Source organism: Marmota monax, unplaced genomic scaffold (assembly GCF_021218885.2).
Source record: "Marmota monax isolate L192 unplaced genomic scaffold, Marmota_monax_Labrador192_F-V1.1 WCK01_AAM20220418_F8-fsc00016, whole genome shotgun sequence".
In the NCBI taxonomy this organism is placed as follows: Eukaryota; Metazoa; Chordata; class Mammalia; order Rodentia; family Sciuridae; genus Marmota; species Marmota monax.
The window spans coordinates 12,524,216-12,547,153 of NW_026695209.1; the positions used below are offsets into that span (position 1 = coordinate 12,524,216).

General features: G+C 36.9%; 1 long non-coding RNA gene across 1 annotated transcript; it reads right to left on the reverse strand.

Annotated features, from left to right (window-relative positions):
• Positions 1-1,211: 1,211 nt before the first annotated feature.
• On the reverse strand, positions 1,212-13,140 carry LOC131423670 (uncharacterized). The gene is made up of 4 exons (XR_009225530.1): positions 13,030-13,140; positions 2,621-2,710; positions 2,394-2,494; positions 1,212-2,156 (listed from the first exon to the last, which is right to left on the reverse strand). It is a non-coding gene; the product is annotated as an uncharacterized LOC131423670 (long non-coding RNA).
• Between the last annotated feature and the right edge of the window lie 9,798 nt (positions 13,141-22,938).

The following is a 22,938-nucleotide window of genomic DNA, read 5'->3' on the forward strand; positions in this document are numbered from 1 at the left end:
TGCATTAGGTAGAGGAGAGTGAAGGGAGGGGAGGGAACATGGAGGGAGTAGGATAGTAGAATGAACTGAACATTATTACCCTATATACATACATGATTACATGACTGGTGGGATTCTACATATGTACAACCAGAAGAATGAGAAGTGATACTCCATTTGTGTATAAAGTGTCAAAATGCATTCTACTGTCATGTATAGCTAATTAGAACAACAATAACAAAAATGAACCACCTGGGGCTGGGGATGTGGCTGCCTGGCATGCGTGCGGCCTGGGTTCGATCCTCAGCACCACATACAAACAAAGATGTTGTGTCTGCCGAGAACTAAAAAAGAAATAAATATTAAAAAAAAAATTCTCTCTCTCTCTCTCTCTCTCTCTCTCTCTCTCTCTCTCTCTCTCTTAAAAAAAAAAAAAAATGAACCACCTGGTTCACGACTATCACCCATTTCAGGTACAGCTGTAATACCAAGCTGTAATTACGCCTGTAATCCCAGTAGCCCTGGAGGCTGAGACTGGAGGATTGTGAGTTCAAAGCCAGCCTCAACAACATTGAGGCACAAAGCTACTCAGTGAGACTCTGCCTTTAAATAAAATACAAAATATGCCTGGGGATGTGGCTCCATGGCCAAGTGCCCCTGAGTTCAATCCCCAGTATCAAAAAATGAATAAATAAATAAACAAACAAATAAATAAAATAACTATCACCCGAGTAAAGCAAATGACTAAAATTTATTACAAAGCATAAGAAGGAAATTCAGGGATAAAAACAGTTTTGAAGCATATAAATTGGAAAATTCATGTTGACTGAATATCTTAAGGCCCTGGGTTCCACCACACAACAATGAACCTATTCAGCCATCCTTATACTGTTACACTCAAGAGTTCACACTACACGTTTGCGACTTTCATTCTTCATGAAAATGTAAAATTACTTGAGATTTCTCTTTCTTATTTCATATTGTAGCCCATGAATTTGTGCTTCTTTATCCCCAGGAGGATATTTTTATCATGATAATTTGGGGGAAGATAGTATATTAGTACAATAATCATCATTAGTTTCTTGAGTCTTAAGAATGACTCAAGAAACATAGAACACAGATGCCTTATTATCCTAAGAAAATTCTAGATTGCCCTTTTCCCCCATTCCCTTCTAGTGCCTCACCACCCCCACTCCACTCTGGCCACAAACTGAGTGATCTTCCAGAAGTATATTCGTTTATCACACAGATGCTGTGACTCCTCTGTTGGTTTCTCAATAAAATACCAACTCCATAGATGATCATTTCTAACTGAGCCCAACAGGATTCAAAACATATTATTAAAAATATGTATCTTGGCATACTGAGTATTTTTAACCTAAGGGAATTTGATAAAACGAAAGAGCCAGGAAGGTCTGTCATTTTCCAGTCCTTCTCCCCTAAGCAAGCCATGAAACCTAGAAAAAAAATTCTGACCATCCTCCTAAGCAGGTCATAAGACCCTCATGAGAAAAGGGCCCTTGCTACACTGAGGGAAGGAACATCTTTATCTCTGAAGACCCAGGGACACAGAGAAGGATCTGAACAAACAGGCTTTGCTAATTTCCCTAGCATATGCCCTTACCTTATTACTGCTTACCTGCATCCAGTCAAACTTATCCAAGACTATCCACTCCTTTATCAAACCCAGCACACAAAGAAACAATTTGAATATTTTCTGAATAAATGAAGAAATCAATCAATGGAAAATTAATTTAAGAAGGAAAAGTACCATGAGCTATTGCTTAATGAGCGCTTTACACTGTTTACTAGACAATGTGCTAGATTCTGCAAATCTTATTCAGAATTATTTAATGAGTCTTATTAACACTATCTGAATTTATGTAAAATATAACACAAAGTTGAGACTTGAACCAAATTAAGTAAATCTAAACACTTAAAAATGAGGTGCTTACAGAAGACTTATTGTGCAAATTGCTGAAAATATATTTCTTATTTATTAATAAAGAAGAAACCAACCTAGAATCAGCCAATTTATTCTCCTTACACAGATATAAACCCAGTGGTATCTGAACTTCTTTTTTCATACTTGAGTAGAAGCAGTCTCCTCATTCTGCTGTGTGCTGCTTTATTTTAGCTCTGTGGGTTGCAAGTAGCAGACCAGTTTACCTCAGCTTCTGCAAAAGATTTCATTATAAGAACTTAGGTGAGCCTCAGAAAATCCTAGTCACTAATAAAATATTTTAGAAAACCAATTTCTCTCCCTCCCCTTTCTCTTCCCTGGTCTCATGTCTCTCTGATTCTCTTTGCCCATTCCTGCCATCCTTCTTTGTCATTTCTGCTTCTCTTTTGATACAGTGAGAGACGAGTAGGGCAACTGCCCAGCATCCGTGAATATTTTCCATGTTGCTTACCTGCAGCCTTATTTAGAAAGTAGCTAAATGACTCTGAATATCAGTTCCTTGGAGAGAGAATCTGATGGTTTCAGAAAATCAGTTCCGTCTTGGACCAGTCACTAGCATCAAAAATAAAAGAGCAATTAAAGCTACCCTGGGGAATTTCTCAGAATAAGGGATCAGTATCAATGGAACAGACATCCCAATAGTTTTATCATCCATATATGTTCTTAATATTTTCTTACTTAGAAAACAAGAGTGTTCTCAGTGGGGTGCAGCTCAGTGGCAGAGTGCTTGTCTGGCATGCGGGAAGCCCTGGGTTCCAACCCCCAGCACTGCAAAATAAAAAAAAAAAAAGAAAGAAGAAAAACAAAAAAGAAAAAGAAAACAGTGCCTGTATGTTACTACTTTATCAACTATTTAAAATACTCAATATTGAAAAGAGTCCATATCCCAATGAGTTTGTAGTGGATTCAATCCTGAAAAATTAGTCCACTCTTTTCCAGCCACTATAAAATTATTAAAGATGACTGATTCTATATCTTAACCAGTGTTTATGTAATTTCTCCAGTTTGCCAAACAGATCCATGTTTTCAGCTCAATGTAACTAGAAGTAAAGAAAATCTGCAGAGGAAAAGTCTTTTCTTATTATATTATAATCATGTTTGTGTCATAATATAGTGGCTAAATGAAAGGGACATATCAAATCACTGTGGGATCAAATCAGCAAATTGAATAGTTTTGGTGTGTTCACAGAATAACCAAATAAACTGTGTCATCTCTGGAGAGACAGGCTCCAAACCCAGAAATATTGCATAGCAAGAGCCTCTGACTTAAGAACAAGACTGCATGTGGATGGAGGCAGAGCATCAAACCTTCACCCAAATTCACCCCTAATTTTGTCTTGTTCAAAATAACTCTCCAGTCTTTAATGACAATTATAATTCTTATTTTGTATCTTATTTTTTTTAAATACAAGTAAGTTTATTCATAAGAATAAAATTATTCTCAAAAACTGCAACACTTCCAGTTTTCTTAAACAACTCCTCAAAATTAGCTCATGAAAACTTCTGTCATTAGGCAATAAACTGAGTACATACATCCATCTGCTATTCTTTACACACACAATTTCCTAGCAGAGAAAACAACCTCTTATTATTTACATTCATTGAGTCTTTTCTTGAAAACTTCAAGCAGACAAACAAACAATATCACTCATTTGAGGAAAACCAGGGATCAAAAAAGGACTGGACTGGCATGTGGCTCAATGGTGGAACACTTGCCTAGTGTATGCAAAGGCCTGGGTTTGATTCCCAGCACTGCGGCATCGCCATCACCATCATCAAATTAAAAAAAGAAGGACTTACAGGAAAGATGAACAAATACATCCCAGAGAAAAACCACATAATCCACTGACTAGGATTATAATTAATCTCTTCAGAGAATTCAGGATTCAGAAATATGTTGTTCTGTATAATAAAACAAACACGCTCAAAAAAATGTACTATCAAATCAATATTCATAGCAGCTCAATTCACAATAGCTAAGCTATGGAACCCACCTAGGTGCCCTTCAATAGATGAATGGATAAAGAAAACGTAGTACATATACACAATGAATATTATTCAGCCATAAAGAAAAATGAAATTATGGCATTTGCTGGCAAATGGATGGAACTGGAAGCTATCATACTAAGTGAAATAAGCCAATCCCAAAACACCAAAGGCCACACATTCTCTCTAATATGCAAATGCTTACACACAATAGGCAGAAGGTGGGGAGGAGTGGAAGTTCACTGGATTAAAGTGGGGGTATAAGGGGAAGGGAGAGAGGATGGGAAAGACAGTAGAATAAATCAAACATAACTTTCCTATGTTCATATATAAATATACAACCAGCATAACTCCATATCATATACAACCACAAGAATGGGAAGTTATACTCCATCTATGTATGATATGTCAAAATATATTCTGTCATGTGTAACTAAAAAAATTAAAATTTCAAAAAAAGGAATAATCAGAAAATGAGAATTCTTATAATTAGGTAACTGGGAAATATCTTAAAGTTAATTAAAGTGCTGTATATGAGTCAAGAAAATCCTAATTTGGAACATAAAGTCAATACCCCCAAAATTAAAAATTTATAAGTACATGAAAGAAAATTTAAGAGCCAAGGCAACTCAATCAGGAAGTCCAGGATATCTATCTAAGAGAAATTACTGGAAAAAGAGATTAGAAAAAGTGAATGAAAAAGACTAAAAAGAAAAAGAATGCAAGAGGAAGAGAAGAGGAAGAGGAAATTCAACAGAGAGGTAGAAATGCCCAAGAGTTACTTAGTGAACAGGGTGAAAGATCCATGTTTAATCACCAACAAAAATCAGGCAAATCTAGAGTTCTCAGCAGGGCAAATAAAAATGTGAGAGTACATAATAAAGATGCTTTCAAATATACAATGAGTTCTGTCTACTTAGCTTTGCTTAATAATAATAATAGTTGAAGTTTTGTTTTGTTTTGTGTGTGTGTGTGTGTGTGTGTGTGTTACTAGGAATAGAGTTCAAGGCCTTCTGCATGCTGGGCTGTTTTTTTCTTAAAATTTTTTTTCGAAGAAACAGAAGCCATGGGATCTATGGAATGTAACAAATAGTATGTACAATCAACACAAACGTATGGTGGAAAGGAATTTCTTCACAGAGGCTCTGTGGCATGTGAGAAGAAAATGGTGAAAGATAGAACATGAGTATGGAGGTCTCTATCACATTTTCAAGAATAAATGGAGCCAGGCATGATGGTGCATGCTTGTAATCCCAGAGATCTGGGAAGCTGAGGCAGGAGAATCGATAGATGGAGGCCAGCCTCTACATCTTAGTGAGACCCTATCTCAAAAAAGGACTGGAGGTCTAGTTCAGTAGCAGAGGACCCCTGGTTCAATCCTTGATATTACAAAAAATAAATAAATAAAAGGTTAGCTTCAACATACAGTACAGTTAAAAAGAAGGATTAAGGGAATGGTAAAAGAAAAGATTAAGCTTCTACTATCAATAAGGGAATAAAAAAAATTGGAAACTCATCAAAGAACAAAGACCCGTATAAGGAACCTATGGGAGAAATTTGAAGGAAAATACAATGTGGAATGAATTTGAGCAACTCACAGAGTATAAGGAAAGAGCTCCTTTTGACCTTTTTTCTTTTTAATTTTTTTTTTTTTTGTAGTTGTAGATGGACAGAATGCCTTTATTTTATTTGTGTTTTTTTTTTCTATGTGATGCTGAGGATCGAACCCAGTGCCTCATACATGCTATGCAAGCACTTTATCACTGAGCTACAGCCCCAGCCCTTGATCTTTTTTCTTACAACACTGTTTGTTAAGTGGGCCAGATTCAGTGAAACAGGCTTATATCACAGTTGTATGATAATTACTTATTACCACAATCATAATATGGGTAAAATGTATTGCTTCTGAATTTTAGAATGTAATATAGATAAAGAATTAACTATGTAATTGTGTTAATACTATGTTTATTTTTATTTTTATTTTTTGCAGAGCTGGGAATTGAACCCAGGGCCTTTGTCATTCCAAGCAATTGCTCTACCACTGGGCTACATCCCCAGCCAATGCTAAATTTAAATAGTATACATTTGGTCAAAGTAAATAATGGCACGACTAATAGATCTGAAGAGGTATAAAGGAGAGGAGAAGAAAAGTGTACAGGAATGCTGATTTTCTTATCTTACTACTTTATAAGGAACTGATGTCAACTTGGATGCATAAAGATGAGATTTAATACTAATACAAAAAGAATTTCAGGTGGAAGTAAGGAAAAGTGTCAGCAAATTCATCAGCCTCTATATGAAAAATAAGAAGATATTTTAAGTTGCACATTGGGATTTACAGTTTTTAAATTGCTCTTTTAAGTTATTAAAGGTAAAACAGAGGTATGAATGTACAGTTTAGTTAAGGAGTTATAAGTTGGTAGCCCATAGGTAAATTCTGCAAAATAAAACTTTTTGTTTGTTTGTTTTGTATTTTTCACGCAGTGTTTGTACAAATTAAGACTTTAATTTTGAGATTTCCTTATGGTAGGGGTGGAGTAGGGTGGATGGAAGAAGGGTCTTCCTTAGCTGGAAGACTTCCTTAGCAGCCTTCCTTATATGGAATCTCTGCTGCTCCATTGACCATGACCTCCAAGCCCCCAGCTATGTTTCTCTTGTAGCTCTGTATCTCTTTATGCTACCTCCCACCCCTGTGAGATAGCGTTTATGACTTCCCATTGAGAGTATGGACACTAGAAGCACCCCACATGGCTCAACATTGGTGCCCCTGGGAAATGGGAACAAGGGTGGAAAGGATGTGGTTTGGGAGATAATAATCTTTCATTTCTCCCTTTAGTACAGTTTAAACCAACCTTTTTATTTCCATGCCTCTCTGTGTATGTTTGTGCGTACATATCTCTGTCTGATCTGGTCTTAGCCCTGGCCACAGATAGATTCAGAGAATGTTCCAGAAGGAATGAAAACACCCTATGCTAGTTGAAGGGAAATATACAAGCAGAATTCAGCAACAATTCAGTGCAAGTGTTTCATGAGTGTTATAAGAAATAATAAAAGCAAAAGTTAGAACATCTTATCAGCCTGGTAGAAATAATGTAATAGTTCTGTGATCATAGTTGCTGAAGCTGTTAGCGGTCGGTCTTTCTCTCTCTCTCTCTCTCTCTCTCTCACACACACAAAAACAAAAACAAAAACAAAACCATACAAGTGCTTGTGTACATTTCCCAGCCTTTCTTACAATATGATATGATTAGCACTGGGTTCTAATTCCTGGATCTAATTACTGAATTCTAGCAGGTGGGGTGCAAGACACTCCAAAGCCTGGCACAGGGAGCTCTTCCCAAGCCATCCTTCAGATCTCACTTTTCCTTCTCAACAACTTGGAAGCCAAGTGTTCTTGCTGTCCAGCTACAAGCTGGAGGGAGCCTATCTGACACATTTTGGACTGTGATGAAAGAAAGAAGCCTTAGTGTGAAGCTGTTCAGATTGGGGGTTTGTCTGTTGCATTAGACATGTTGTTGTTAATTACCTAAACAAGCGGTTCCCAAACAGTATATTTAAAATCACCAGGAGGATCCATGTATGAGTTTTTCAAGATGAACTCAAAAAGAACACACACACACACAAACACACACACACACACACACACACACAAATCACCAGGAGAGCTCCTGAAAAAACATAGAATGCTCACAGGTGATTTACTAATAAGTACCCTGAGTAACCATCATGGAAGCAATAAGCGTTTAACTGTATTGGGCTGAACTGAAATGATGGAGGGAGATGCCAGGCTCCCAAAATGGAAGAGAAGAGTGAATTAATTTAAACTGAGATGTCCATGAGCAATCTGGAAAGAGATGACTTAAGTTTACTTTGAAGCACAACTTCAATTGCAGCATGATTGCCATCTTCCGGGAAACCAGAAGGCAGAAAGATCAGCCTCTTCTGGGCTCACTCCTGTTGGGTAAAAAAGCCTGAATCAGAAAGAAGGTGAAAGTGTTCAAGAGAAGACATATCCAGACCCTGGAACTTGAACACCAGTGACACTGTGGACAAACTGGACTCATAACACATGCCATGATCTTCATACCTACATGCCCATCTGGAACAATTCATTTTCAAATAGAAGCAAATAGTAAAAAGTTAACTGTCAAAGGAAGGAAAATATCCAATAGAATCTCACAAATTTCTGTCAAGAATATTGGAAGAGCCAGGTGCAGTGATTCACACCTGTAATTCCAGCTACAAAGGAGGCTGAGCCAGAAGGATCACAAGTTTAACACCAGTCTGGGAAACTAAGTAAGATCCTGTCTCAAAGTAAAATAAATAAATAACAAGAGTTTGTGGTATAGCTAGCTCAGTGATAAAGCATCCCTGGGTTCAAATCCCAGAATGAAAGAAAGAAAGAGAAGACCAGAAGAAAATGCATGCATTTCCAATGATGTGTGACTGGGAGACAAACCTTGGATATTAAACACAACTTTTAAATTAAACCTCCATGTACTTTTTTTCTTTTTTTCAGATATAAAAATGTGTATCTCTGGGTGGGTGGGGGTTTCTACAGTATTTTTTTACAACTTGCATTGTCCCTTCTTTTAATAGGTAATTTTATATCCTATTCAACAACATATTATAAGGACTCAGAACACAATACCTCAAAGATTGGTGCCTTGGCCTGCTGATTACTTTGAACTGAAAGAAATGGGCTCCCAACCTTAGCCTACTCTTCTTTTTTCTGCTTCCCTTTCCCCTCCAGGGGGGCCATAAAAACTAGAATTCTTCTTGCCCAACATGGATGACAGAAACTAGAACCCCTCTACCCTAAAGCCAGCCATAAAATCTAGAAATATTACTGCAACTTCTCCTAGCTTTTCTGTGCAAGAGCTGGTCATAAAGAAATTTTCTGACTTAATTTGTTAGATAGTCAGTCATAAGACTCTCATTCCCATAAGGGTCCTGCCATATACCAAGAGGAAGGAATACTATATAGAGAGGCAAAGAAAAATCTAAGCAAACAGAACTTGCTATTTCCCCTCAGTCTATTACCATTAGAACATGCCCTTTTGTCTAATCATATTTTTTACACAAATTTCCAGTCTTTTTTGAAACTAAACAAAAAAATATTTTTCCTGAGTCTTTGGGTCTTTATTACTTAAGGCTCTTGTGTCACGTAGAACTTTGATTAAATAAAACCAATATTTTTTTAATATGTATTTTTTTTTAGTTGTAGGTGGACATAATGCTTTTGTTTTATTTTTATGTAGTGCTGACGATTGAACCCAGTGCCTTACATACGCCAGGCGAGCACTCTACCACTGAGCCACAGCTCCAGCCCCAATATGCTTTTTTTCCTATTAGTCTTTGTTAGTTTTTAATCTCATACCTAGCCGGGAATCCCAGGAGAATTGACGAAACTTTTCTTCACCCACAATATATTTGTCTCAAGACCTTCCACAACAACAAGCCACATGAAGGAATATTTCTTTTTAATAGAAAGATATAACACTTTTTTTTTCTTTTAGGATTTGATTAATATTTGATTTTCTAACCACCTGACAATAATATGCTAATAAATTATTCTTGCTTTCCAGAAACTAAATTTTCTACATTATTTCCTTCTTTTGGTTCCTCCATAGATCTGATCACAGAAGCAATACTGCTTGGCCATCACTGTTAACATTCCTGAGGAGAACTTTGTTCCTGCAAGTCATTAATTGAAAGTCTAATGAGAAGGGTTTGATTACACTATTTGATTTTTCAATCTATTTGCAATCCAAAGGGATTTTCACTCTTGATGTTATTAACTCTTCACATGTAAATTATAATACTCACTTAGTAGTCCTCTGTTATCCTAAACTTTACATATATATATATATATATATATATATATATATATATATATCATGTATACACACACACACGTGGATTTTCTCTGTCCTTTTGAGGAAATTTGAGCATAAAAAAATGATGAACTAAAATGTTTTTTATTAAAGTTTAATATTTTAAAATGCTAAATGTTTTAAACTATTCAGAAAACATACTCTTTGTTTTATTCCCATCATTCTTACAATAAATATTATTAACCATCTATTACCCACGAAGCATCATGCTTGGTGCCATGGAGGATTCAATATTTAAAAGACACAATTTCTCTCCTCATAGGACTAGAAGTAAAGTAAATGTGTGAGTAGCTGAGGAACGGCTAGTAAACGCTGAAATCTGTGTAAGTCAGCTTTCCTTCGCTATGAAAAATACCAAAGCGAAGCAATTTAAAAGGACGAAAGGTTTATTTTGGCTCCTGGCTTCAAAGGTTTCTGTCCCTGGTCATTTAGCTCCCTTGGTTCTGGGCCTGGGGTAAGGCAGAACTTCATGGTGGGAGCACATGGTGGACTTAAGCTGTTCCCCTCATGGAAGCAAAGAGAAATAAAACACACTTTTATAACAGAGCTCCTCCTGCCAACCCCTGATAGCATGAATCCATCAAAGCATTGATCCATTTATGAGATTGAGACCTCATGATACAAAAGCTTTACAACGGCTCCCTGTGTGAACACGGCGACGTTGAGGACCATGCCTTCAATACCTGAGTTTTGGAGGACAACTCAGAGGTAAACCATAACAAGTCCCTTTAAAAAAGCAGAATGTATAAGAGAAGACAGGCTTTTTTCTTTTAATTTGTTATATATGACAGCAGAATGCATTACAATTCATATTACACATATAGAGCACAATTTTTCATTTCTCTGGTTGTACACAAAGTAGAGTTACACCATTCGTGTCTAGAAGACAGGCTATTTTTAAAAGGAATCAGTGACAGTTTCTCGAACATCTGAATTAGTTCTTGAGAATCGTAGGAAACTGATTATAGAGAAGGCAAGAGAACATGACAAGAGGCAGCACTATATGGAGTACATTCCAGAATCAGGGCTAGAGAACAAGATAGGTGTCATTGGTCAGAAGGCTGACAAAAGTTAAACCGAGGTGAGATTACAGTAGTTTAAATGGGACTTTCAGGAGTTTGGAATTTGCCCTGTGGTCTCTGAGGGTGTGACTGAGAATGGGGAAAATTACAATTTTGTCATAAGAAGATCAATCTTAAAAAGATGACTGTGTACGAATTGTATTAAATGAAGGAAAGTCAGAAATTAGGATTGATTGGATATTGATGGGACAGAAATTATGCAGGTCAAAGCAGAGGAGGAAATCAAAGATGACTCTGTTGTTGAGAGTCCGATAAACCTGGTGAATGATCTATCTAGACACAGCAAAGAAATGAAGAAAAGTTTATTTGGGGAAAGATGCTACTATAGACTTGAATTAAAAATTCCATGGGCTGGGGATGTGACTCAAGCGGTAACGCACTCGCCTGGCATGTGCGGGGCACTGGGTTCGATCCTCAGCACCACATAAAAATAAAATAAAGATGTTGTGTCCACCGAAAACTAAAAAATAAATATTAAAAAAAATTCTCTCTTCTTAAAAAAAAATTCCAGCAGAAAATGAGAAAGAAGAAAAGAAGGGAAGGAAGGAAGGAAGGAGAGGAGAGGGGAGGGGAGGGAAGGGAAGGGGAAGGGAGGGGAGGGGAGGTATTGCTTAGGAGAAGATTGGGGGTTACTGCTAAATATTTAGGAAATGTTTAAAGCTGGGTAAGGATTGTGGAGACTGGAAAGAGTAAGGTCACATAAAGCAAAAATTTATTCAGATCTAGCATGACCCAATTTGTTTCATTCATGCTAAACTAAAACACTAACACAGGTCCCAGTGCATCCATAATGGTCAGCAGTGTAGGCTGTTTCAGAAAGAGGTGGATCAGGGGATATCTGCTTGCATTTGTGATCAAAGTCATGACTGTGGTACTCTATATAAGTAGTCTCTTTGTTTGTTCAGGCCACGTGTAGATTAGGCAGTTAGCTAGGTCATCTGACAGAGACAGAAATTAAATTGGATAACTCCTAACATCCAAATCCACCTGGACTCTGAATTATTTATTTGGATTTTCTAGAAATGAACACATTGCTTGTAACTCCACATCTTCTGTACTGAACTCTAAGTTTCTTAAGGGTCTGACTCTGGTCTAACAAGGGCTTGGCCCTTAAAAAATGCTTAATACTTTGTTTTAAATATAGAAAGTGAATGGACACTGTGTATAGATCCTTAACCATTCATAGGAGTAATTAGGAATAAAAGAAGAAAACAAATGATTCAGCATAACGTGTGTTCTAGGGCAGGCAGAATGCTAAGGAAGGATGATCTAGCAATGATAGAAATATTTAATCCCTTAGATTCAACAGTGAGTCAGTCTCCCGGTCGCCACCACAGAGATGTGCTTTTGTGGATTCATTAACCATTACCCTCCATTTACAAAAGAGTTTTTAGAAGTGGACAGGTTAAGTCACTTCTAGAAGATCAAAAAGTATCAGCAGAAGACCAAACCCTGATGCAAGAGGATTCTCCCTTAGAGCTGCATGTCTGGGAACTAACCCAGAGGACCTAGACTTCCTCAGAACTGGGACTTCACTTCTTAGTTGGAGTTTCCCCGGGTTAGTTTTACGTGAGCAATTCAGAGGAAATGTGCACTTTTACATGACAAGGAATCTCAACCACTGCTACTGTTATCTTTTTAAAAATCATACCTAGCCGGGTGTGGTGATGCAGGCCTGTAATCCCAAAGGCTTGAGAGGCTGAGGCGGAAGGATCACAAGTTCAAAGCCAGCCTCAGCAATTTAGGCCTTAAGCAATTTAGTGAGACCCTGTCTCAAAATAAAAAAATAAAAAGGGCTAGAGATGAGGCTCAGGGGTTGAGCACCCCTGTGTTCAATCTCTAGTACGGAAAAAAAAAAAAATCAGACCTGAATTTATTTATTAAAGAAACATTTGGAATTTAGAATTAGACATTTCCCCTCCAACTTTACTTCAGAAATAAAAACTTAAAACTCACACTGTATCCTGAACAAACAGGAGACACATGTTTACTTATATTTTATCTAGGGTTTTTGAAATGATTAGGTAAATTGGTGCTTCCACGTGTAAAAGGCTTATTCGCTATTGATTTTAAAAGTTCATTGCTTGAATAACAGTCACCAGTAAATTAAAAATGAAGTTACCTTTCTGGCTTCTCTTTCTGCCTCACAGAAAACTTGAACAGGACACAGAAGAGTTAACCCGAGGCCTAGACAGTTCCCTGCTGATCTTGTAATGAGTGAGAGCTACAGCTGAATGTCAATAGCTCATTGTGAACTTGGGTAACCCAGCTGAGCCCTCAGCTTGCCAGAGCTGGAGGAGGTAATCAGCTTGACCCTTGTGACCTTCCTGAGGCTGTGCTCCATCCTGCCTGGAGAAGCTTCTTTGCATATGACTCTGACATGCTGCTCAGTGGAAACCCTTTTAGGAGAACTGGACCTTAGTCAGCCTCAAGAGACTACCTACTATAAATTAGCCAATGCTGGTTATAGGTTGCACAATATGGTAGGTGCTTAAAAAAAAAATGAATGGAAACACATCCTGGAAACCTCAAAAAGATTTCCAGGAATGGCTATGACATCTGCCCTTCTAGAGTTATTAAAATAAATCGAAGGTTATATAACAGTTCTGTCAGCACTTCACATTTCTTTGTGGAGTTGTGTTTTATCAACTGCTTTCACCTTTCGGGGTTTGGTAAATTGATTTCCTTTTGTTTCTTTGTTTACTTGTCACTATTTTCATCTCATAGCCCCAAGGATGTCATACACATGGTGTATAGATATGTACATTATAGATTAAGAAGGTCTTTCACAACAATTTTATTGTATTCCTAAACAACCATTTCAATCCTTATTCTGTTCCATAAAAGAAACTTGAACAATCACTTAAACTCCTCTTGGTCTGCATGTGTCTAAATATATTGTTATTAAAATAATTATTATTCATAAGCTGAGAAAATACATGCTAATTCTGCTCTTAAAGTATATAACTTATAAAATCACAAAGACTACAGAACAAAAGTATTTTCATAAAAGTAAGAAAGAGTGATTTAAATAATAAACACTAACCTATTATAAACTGTGCACTTTTATAAACAAGCCCCATAACAAATAGAGTTCATATTCCCAAGGAAATGAATCTTAAAGGTAACAAAATATGCAGTTGGCTTAAACTCATAATGATGATAAAGTGCTCCAACTCAAAGGCACTTGATTTCATCAAGGTGCTAGAAGCTTTATTTTTACCCTAAAGCAAATCTATCCTAAGTATGTTTATTATGCATGCACCATCTTTTAATGCTAAGGAATCTTTGATCATGACTAATGAATTTTTGCATAGAAAAAAATATATATAGTACTTAGTTACTATAATAATTACTCTTATAAAAACATAGTTATTGTAATAAAAAAAATTGCCAGCTAAATACTCTAGAAATGATGCTTTTTTCTTTCTTTCTTTCTTTTTTCTTTTTTTTTTTTTTTTGTGGTGCTGGATATTGAACCCAGGGCCCTGTGCATGAGGCAAGCACTCTATCAAACTGAGCTATGTCTCCAGGCCCAAGATGCATTCTTAACCAAAAGCCATCAGCCACTAGCCTTATTTTGTGGATTAAGAGGACAAAGAAGATTCAGCTTCCAGGTGGGCTAAGGAGACAAGCAAGGTTGAAGTCACTATGTGTGATCTAATACTGTAAAACACTGTTCTTTATCCTGTGAATAGGCACATGTGGAAAGGAAAGAAAAAGCCTGCCACCAATTCTATGTTAACATTATACCCTCAATTTGGTCCTAAGTAAAACAACACAGAAATGGACCCTAAGATGAGCTGAGGCAATAGATGGTCACAATTACTTAAGGGACACGACATTTATATATTTGACCACAACTGTCAAACATGCACACCCAAAAAGATTACATGACAACTGCATTTTACCCAGACTTGACTCTTTCTGGCTCAAGCATCTTGTAACTGAAGCTTTGTACATCTCTGAATGAATATCTTAAGGGCCCAATTCCCAATAGAGGCTGATTTTTTAAAACACATGCCACAAGCCCAAGTAAATCATATATTGAGATTCGGTTCTGACAAGCAGCTAAACTAATAAAATACATTCCCCTTGCTGATTTTAAAAAGGCTGTCAAGACCAGCTCACGTGCAAGCTAGTTATTTCAGTAAAGTCTAAATTTGTAGACAGAGATGGCCTCTTAGAAAATGTCACGTGTTTGTTTTGCCCCTAAAACACTCTTCTTTACAAAGATTTGTAGAATTCATTTTTGTGTAAGCAAATATAAAGAGCAAATCTGCTCTGCCTAATCAAATTGCATCTTAACTGCACAGAAGAACTTCATTGCTTTGTTTGAAGTGTTTCTTTTTCACTCTTTGGTCCTGTACAACCACCACCACTCATGCTTTTCTGAAAGGAGAAGAGCTTTATCAAAAGATTTCCCGGTAAATTAAAAGCACTTTGTGGATAGGAATAGTGTGAGTTACACCAAGATGAGATCTGTTTATATGGCTCTCTCCAAAATGAGTTCCTGCTGGTTCTGGCAATTCAAGTATCTATGACCTGAAATGAATGAGGAAGTCTGAGAAATTGCTATAGTAACTAGGTTAAGTTAAACAAATACACCCAAGTTTTGCATAGTTTCATATTTCTACAGTCAAAATATAATTTGCAGTTTAGCTGTCAAAATATACTTTGGGGGTGAGCCTTATGGAGGTTACAAAATGGCCATTGGGCTATCCCATAACCATTTTCAAGGATTTTATGGCTCCACATCAGGCCTTGTGAAAAGTAAGGGAAAAGAAAAAACAATTAAGATGTGACATCCAATCTAAAACAGATTCTACTTCAGCAGGAGAAACAGATAATTAGATTTACACATAATAAAATCATAGTGAGACCTCAATAAAGCTATGAGCCAAATTCTGAAAGTACCTAGAGATGGGTCAACTTTTGCCGCAGTCTGGCTGGGCACAAATGCCGCAGTCTGGCTGGGCACACAATCACGAGCCACCACACAGCTTGTAGATTCAAACAGCAACTCTTTATTCCCGAACTCACACCAGCCGTCTACAATCACGTTCTGGGGAAATCCACGTTCTCTGCCCAAATCCACTACCACTGGGCTTCTATCTCTCAAAAAATATTGTCTGAATCCCGTGAGAACTCAAGGGGAACTCAGGCAGCAGGATACGCCCTATTCCCAGCAGGAATAATCTTAAACCTTAAACCTTGGAACCTAAACCGGGAACGCCCTAAACCCGATTATCTTAAACCGGGAACACCCTAATCCGCCTTGGTCCTTGAGCAAGGTCACCTACATGCAATGTCACTGCAAAATGTCAGCAACATGGGGTACGCTGGCAAGGAAATTGTCATACCTACTTGGCTAATGGCTCCCAGCAAACTTTGTTTTATTTGAAAAACTAAGCAAACGGTTCCTAGCAGAGGTGACATTGAGGCCTTCAAGGACCACATCAAAAAGGATAGGAGACACTGCAGGCCACATAATGAAATACTTGAGGACACGAATCTAGTGTGTGACCTCTGTTGGAGGTGCTAAGGCTTCCCCAGGTGACAAAAAAGGCTAGAAGTTTGTGCAACCAATTTTTAAATAGTGCTTGTTATGAAAGAAACCAAGTATTCACAAAAGGAGAGAGTATAATAAAATGATCCTTTAAAGTCATTGTTTACATTTAATAATTATCAAGATTTAGGCCTCTTTGTTCATTGGCCTTTGTTTTTCATTCTTTTTTCCTTTTTTTTTTTATAAGTGTGTATTAGTTTACCATTTCTGACTTTGCTTTCTGAAAAGATGGACATTTTCTTACATCATTATGGTGCAAATATCACAAAAAGTTAATAATTCTTAGTTATTATCTAATAGTAGTTCATATTAAAGTTTTCCATCTTTCTCCAAATTAGTTTATTAAATTAGAGATTGATTTTCTTAAAACCCAAATGCAATCTGTGGAGAATAGTAATAGGGGTTCCTGGATGACCCTGACATTATCTATATGTTTGTTGAATTGTTCTGTACCTAGCACAGTGGCCAGCCCAGACTTAATTCTAGATAAATGTTTTCTGAACTGCACTGAATTGAGTTGCATGATGGCTTTGAAGTAGAAAGGCATCTTGTCAGTATTCTGTTTTTACATAACTCTGGTGACTATAGAGGGGATGTTGGTAAACCTCCTCTAACAAAAAGTACATATGGTCCAGAAGCCTATGATACAGGGGGTCAACACTACAGATGTCAAAAAAAACTGGAAACCAGAAACTGGAACTTTACAGAAGTTCCCAGTTTATAGATTTGCTGAAATAAAGGCTTTAGAACTTTCTGGAGTATAGAAAGTAGCCACACTTACCCTTAAGTATTTGAATAGACTAATATGTGAATAGATTAATATCAAAAATAGACCTTTTAACCAGGATAAAATGTCCTCTCTGATGTCTAAAGGATTTGGGGAAAAAAATGTATTTATATCAAAAAAGTTCTGGGTGAATGATTCTTGGACAAACCTTCAAACCCCAAGAAAAGACATCACTAGAAGAGAGAGAATTCCATCCGGGAAGATTGGGGCCTATGCCTTTGACCAAGTTCTAGCATCTTGCAATTTAAGAAGCACTTCAGCATTTATCCATTGTTTCTCTTTAATATTCACAACTGGTGGAATGCGCAGGGCAAATATTGCCTACATTTAAAAGGTGAGGATGTTGAGGCCCATTTTAGGCGGCTGATATAGTTAAATCCTCAAAGCTAGTTATGGGTGGAGGCCAGGTTTGAAAGTCTCTGCTGTGCGAGAACAGCACCAGGGGTTCCATGTTTCTTACTTTTTCCTTCATTTTCCTTTCTATTTCCTTGCGTTCTCTTGACCTCCATTTGTTCTGTGGCACCAAATCTCCTGTATAGAAGAAGCTGAAAGGCCAAGGAAGTCTCTCCATTTTAGGCAGAGTAAATAAACTTCAAGCAGTTTGGGAGTACTTTCTCTGATAACCTCCTTTTCATGTTAATTTTGTAGGTTCTTCAGGCTCCATTATCATTTCTGAAGATTTTTTTTTCAAAGGAATAAACAGAATTTTGCTTTCCCCTTAAAACTATATATACTGGCAATTAAGGATCCAAAATTATTTGAAATATTCATTATGTAATTGGCATATATATTTGTATAAATCAAATGACATGGTGTATTTTATATTCATCGGAATGAAAAAGGTAAGAGTGTTTTAAAAAGTATTTGTGTGCAGTTTGTTTGTAGGATCTATGGTATGTATACTTTTTGCCTTAGATAAAAATCAGACATTCATACTGCATTGAATTTTGACAGCATAAAATGCTGTCATAAATTTTAGCATGAAAATCTTTATAATATCAGGTTGTTGTATTAAAATAAAATGCATAGAGCAACAATTAGTTCTGGTTCAGTTATTCCACTGCAAATTATCTTTAGTCAATTATTGTGAATAAATGTATATGGTTCTTGCATTATTAATATATGAGCTGCAGTTCTGCGTTTAGCTCTCTGTTATTGTTCCTTGCATCACACCCATTTTGTTCAGCTTGTGGTCTTATTTCTAGTGTCACATGGGTTTCCAGTATTTTTCATTTTCCTCCAAACTATTTCGTTATAAAGGTTTTCCTAATTTTCGAAAACGGAATTCTTTTGCATAAGTACTCTTAGAAAAGATGGCATAATAGTCAAGTGCTATCATTCTTAAAACCTAAAGAAATTGGTACAAGATATGAATGAAGATTATTTGGGATTTTCTTTCATCTAAAAACCACAGAAATTTAATTGTAGAATCGATTGTTTCCGCTTATGAGCCAATCTAGCCTTTGGGCTATATTTGATTCAAAAATCTCATTGCAATAGCTTCTGATTGAGATCACGCTCTGTCTTCTCACACAGTGATTTCTCAGGACACTCCACTGAGATAGGTGCTAATTTCTATTCTTCTTTATTTCTTACAAGTTGAATTAGAGTGAGATTGTTCAACCAGCTTTTTTTTTTTTTCCCTTCAAATTAACTTTCAGCACTTGAACATTCTTAGAAATGAAGAAAATTCATCCACCTAGACCAGGGAATAGTGTGGTTGTAAACGGCTGGAGCCTTACTCTGTTTTGTTATCACTTTTACTGTTAGCACCAAAGAAAATGACAGTAACATTGAAAATATTCTTAGGGAATCAGAAGAATAGTTGTTACTAATCCTTTCTTTTTTAACACATATTTTTAGTTGTCAATGGATCGTTTACTTATTTATATGCAGGGCTGAGGATCGAACCCAGGGCTTACCACTGAGCCACAAATCCAGCCCCAAATGTTACTAATCTTATTGGAGCTGTTACACTTCTAAACAAAAGCAAGTGGGTTTTAGAATAGTGGGATTAAGCTGTAGACCATCTGGATAATAGTGACAAAACTTGGGGTTTAGTGGTAAGCAAATTTGCCTTACAAAAAGATGGTATTTGGGGCTGGCACACAACTGTAATCCCAGCAGCTCCGGAGGCTAAGATAAAAGGAACTTGAGTTCAAAGCCAGCCTCAGCAAAAGCAAGGTACTAAGCAACTCAGTGAGACCCTGTCTCTAAATAAAATACAAAATAGGGCTGAGGATGTGCTTCAGTAGTCCCTCTGAGTTCAATCCCTGGTATTAAAAAGAAAGAAAGAAAAGAAAAAGAAAAAAGAAAAAGAAAAGATGGTATTTTGGTGGTATGCTGAGAATCTTGTAGTTGACCATGTCTTGGCCCTTTTTGGATCATGGTACGTTCATGCAAAAAAAAAAAAAAAAAAAAGGAGGGTGTGTTCCATAAAGTTTTGAGGCATAAAGAATGCAGAGATCTAGTTTTTTTCAGAAAGAAAATGCACATTTTTATGACATGGTATCTCCCAGAAGCTCTTAATTTCAATCCCTTCAGACCTCTAGAAGATGCCAGGGGTGATCTTTCTACATTGCAAATATGGTCCTGTCATTCTTTTTTTATATTTTTTTAGTTTTTATAGTTGGACACAATAGTTTTATTTTATTTATTTATTTTTATGTGGTGCTGAGGATTGAACCCAGTGACCCGCACGTGCTAGGCGAGTGCTCTACCACTGAGCCACAACTCCAGCCCCTGGTCCTGTCATTCTTATATTTAATCACTTTTCAGTGGCTTCCATTTACCCACAGGACTCTATCCAGATACCGTAGCAGGGCATGGAAAGCTCTTTCCCTGTTTCAGATACCAGCTTCACCTCCTGCATCCAACCACCTTCACTCTCTGCCAAATAAAATAAACAGAGATTTGCACTCTCTTTCTGTGTTTGTATGTGTTGTGTCCCTTGCTTTCTTTCTCTTGATGTACTTGGCTAATGGCCACTTTTCTTTTAGTATTAATCAATTCAAAACTAAACTTCTGGGAGAGCTTTCCCTGAAAACCTACTCCTGCCCCTGGATGATCTCTTTGTCCCTATGGTTCTCAGTACCTTCTGGTGCAGGTATGTGGTTTCCTGTCTGCTGTTCTCTGGAGGCCTTAGATCTTTTCCACTTTAAATTCCAAAGCAACCAGCACCACAGTTCTGGGTATACAGTAGGTACTCAAATATTAACAAGGAAAAAAATAAAGGAGAGTTAAAGAAAAAGCAAGAAAGGAGAAGGGAAGTCAGAAGGAAGGGGGGAAAGTCACCGTCAGACCAGATCATTTTCCTAGTTTGGTAAGCCACAACTAGAAGAAATCTGATTTCTTCAGTCTCAATGTTTGGAATAAGCAGAGGGCAAGGATAGGTTTCTTTTTCTTCTTTTTTTTTTTTACCTGGATGAACATGGCCAGTGACTATTTAGATCCATGATCTCTAAAAAGAAGCGTGTTCAACATTTAAAAAAATATCTAGTAAACATGAAATATAAATTTTAAAGAATTCACTTTTACATTTTGTAGCTTATTCCTAAGACTTAAAAACTTGAATACAGCTCCTCTTGAGTGATGACATGATTTTTTTTTAAAAAAAAAGAGCAATGATTTTCTTATTAAAGCCAGCCCTATGAGATCAAAGAAAGCATAACTATTTTCAAATTTATTTGGTTCCAATGTTGAAATTTAAATTCAAATCAGAAATAACTAAATTCTCACTCTATAATATTTTGCTTACCTACCAAGTAAAAGTTAATTATTTTGCAGCTTTGGATGTTTTGGCGAGTCACGAGATCAGTCTATTTTACTTCCTCTTTACCACAAGCTGGAGGCTCTTAACTATTTATGGATTCCAGTCAGCCAGGCTGGCCAAACTGAAATGCTCCTAGTATCGCAGGATTTTAACAGAAGTGAATCTTCCTTTAAACATAGTTTCATTTAAAGACATGTTTGAATATCTTGCTTTATAATATGCAATATCATTTTAAGTAAAAGGCAAATAACCAGTCATTCTTATTGTAAAATCCAAAATATACAACGTTAATCCTTAGGGAGAAAAACAGAGAAAGGTGCTAGGGATGAGGAGAGAGGAAATACCAAAAGCTGTCAATAGAAAACGCCCTTTGATATTCATGTCTCCTCCCACTTCTTTTCAAATCACTTGGGTTACTGGAGACCTCCACAAAACACAAGCAAGTAAACTTTCAATCAGATTGTCAGGGCAGTGAGGATTGGTGGTGATTCTCCCTGTGCATCAAAAGGAAGCCCCTCGCCTTGATGGTTCACCTAAGATAGCCCTTGCTTCTTTGTTACAAGGATTTTCATGCATTTGCCACTTTTCACTTACAAACACTGGGGCCAACAGTCAGGAAACCTGCCTATCGGTCCCATCAGGAAGCCCTGTCCAAGGCCATTCAGTCCAAGGCCATTTAGTCCAGAACAGTGAGTCTGAGGCAGAGCTGAGAACCCAAGCCCTGGATTCCCAGTTGGTCCAACCACTAGACCACATTGCACCATCAGAGCAAGGACAAACAGGGTGGGGGTTGTTCCAGGACAGCCTATGTTTGTTTACCAAAGTGTTTGCAGCCTTTCCAAAGCTCTGTTGTCCTAATTTCTTTTTCCTGTTTGCAGCCTGTAAGCATTTCTCTCTTCCGTTCCCCTTACCTAGCCTAATTCTGTGATCATTTTTTTTCTTTTGTTTAAAGTGGATTCTATGAGCAACTGAATAATAAAATAATCAAGGGCTAAGTAATCTATAAGCATGTTTCTATCGAGATATCGGTATAAATCTACTGGCACTAAAGAATATTCAACAACAACAACAACAAAATTCAAAATGTTTCGAGCCAAAACAAATTCCAAACCTTCTCAAATATTTTGAGCCACATACTTTTAAGGGGTATAGAAGTAGGTAATTAGTCAATTGTAACTTTTTAACCCAAATGCAGTGGTGATTTTACCCAACCTTAAAATGTTGTAAAATGAAACCTTTCATTCTCAAAATCTGTTTAAATACATAATGTGAATCAAGAATCACATAGAGTGGAGATCCATGGACAATTTTTAGAACAACAACAACAACAACAAAAATGAGAACTAAAAACCTAGAAATAAAATAGATAAAAGAAAATTTAAAACTTCACAGTTGCTAACATTTTAGGGTGAGCAGCATCTTTGTTTGCAGGGGGAGGTACTGGGGATTGAACTCAGGTGCACTCAACCACTCAGCCACATCCCCAGCCCTATTTTGTATTTTATTTAGAGACAGGGTCTCACTGAGTTGCTAGCACCTGGCTTTTGCTGAAACTGGCTTGGAACTTGTGATCCTTCTGTCTCAGCCTCCTGAGCCACTGGGATTGAACAGTATCTTTTAAAAGAACTAGCTCCTATTGAAATTCTCAAGTGAACCCTAAGCAGGTAGGAAGACTTAAGAGTTAAAAACACTGGTTTCACTTCTATCTAATATAACTGTACTCTTTGACACAGGAATTATAGTATATCCCAACACTTTTATTAAAAGCTGTGGTCAGGTCAATATTTGTCCTGCTAATATAATGAATATATATTGTTTCTGTCAGATCAAAAAATTCTTATAGGCAAAAGCATTTTTTTCCTAGTTTGTAAATTTTGCAGTATTTTTCTCTCTTAATCTCCAT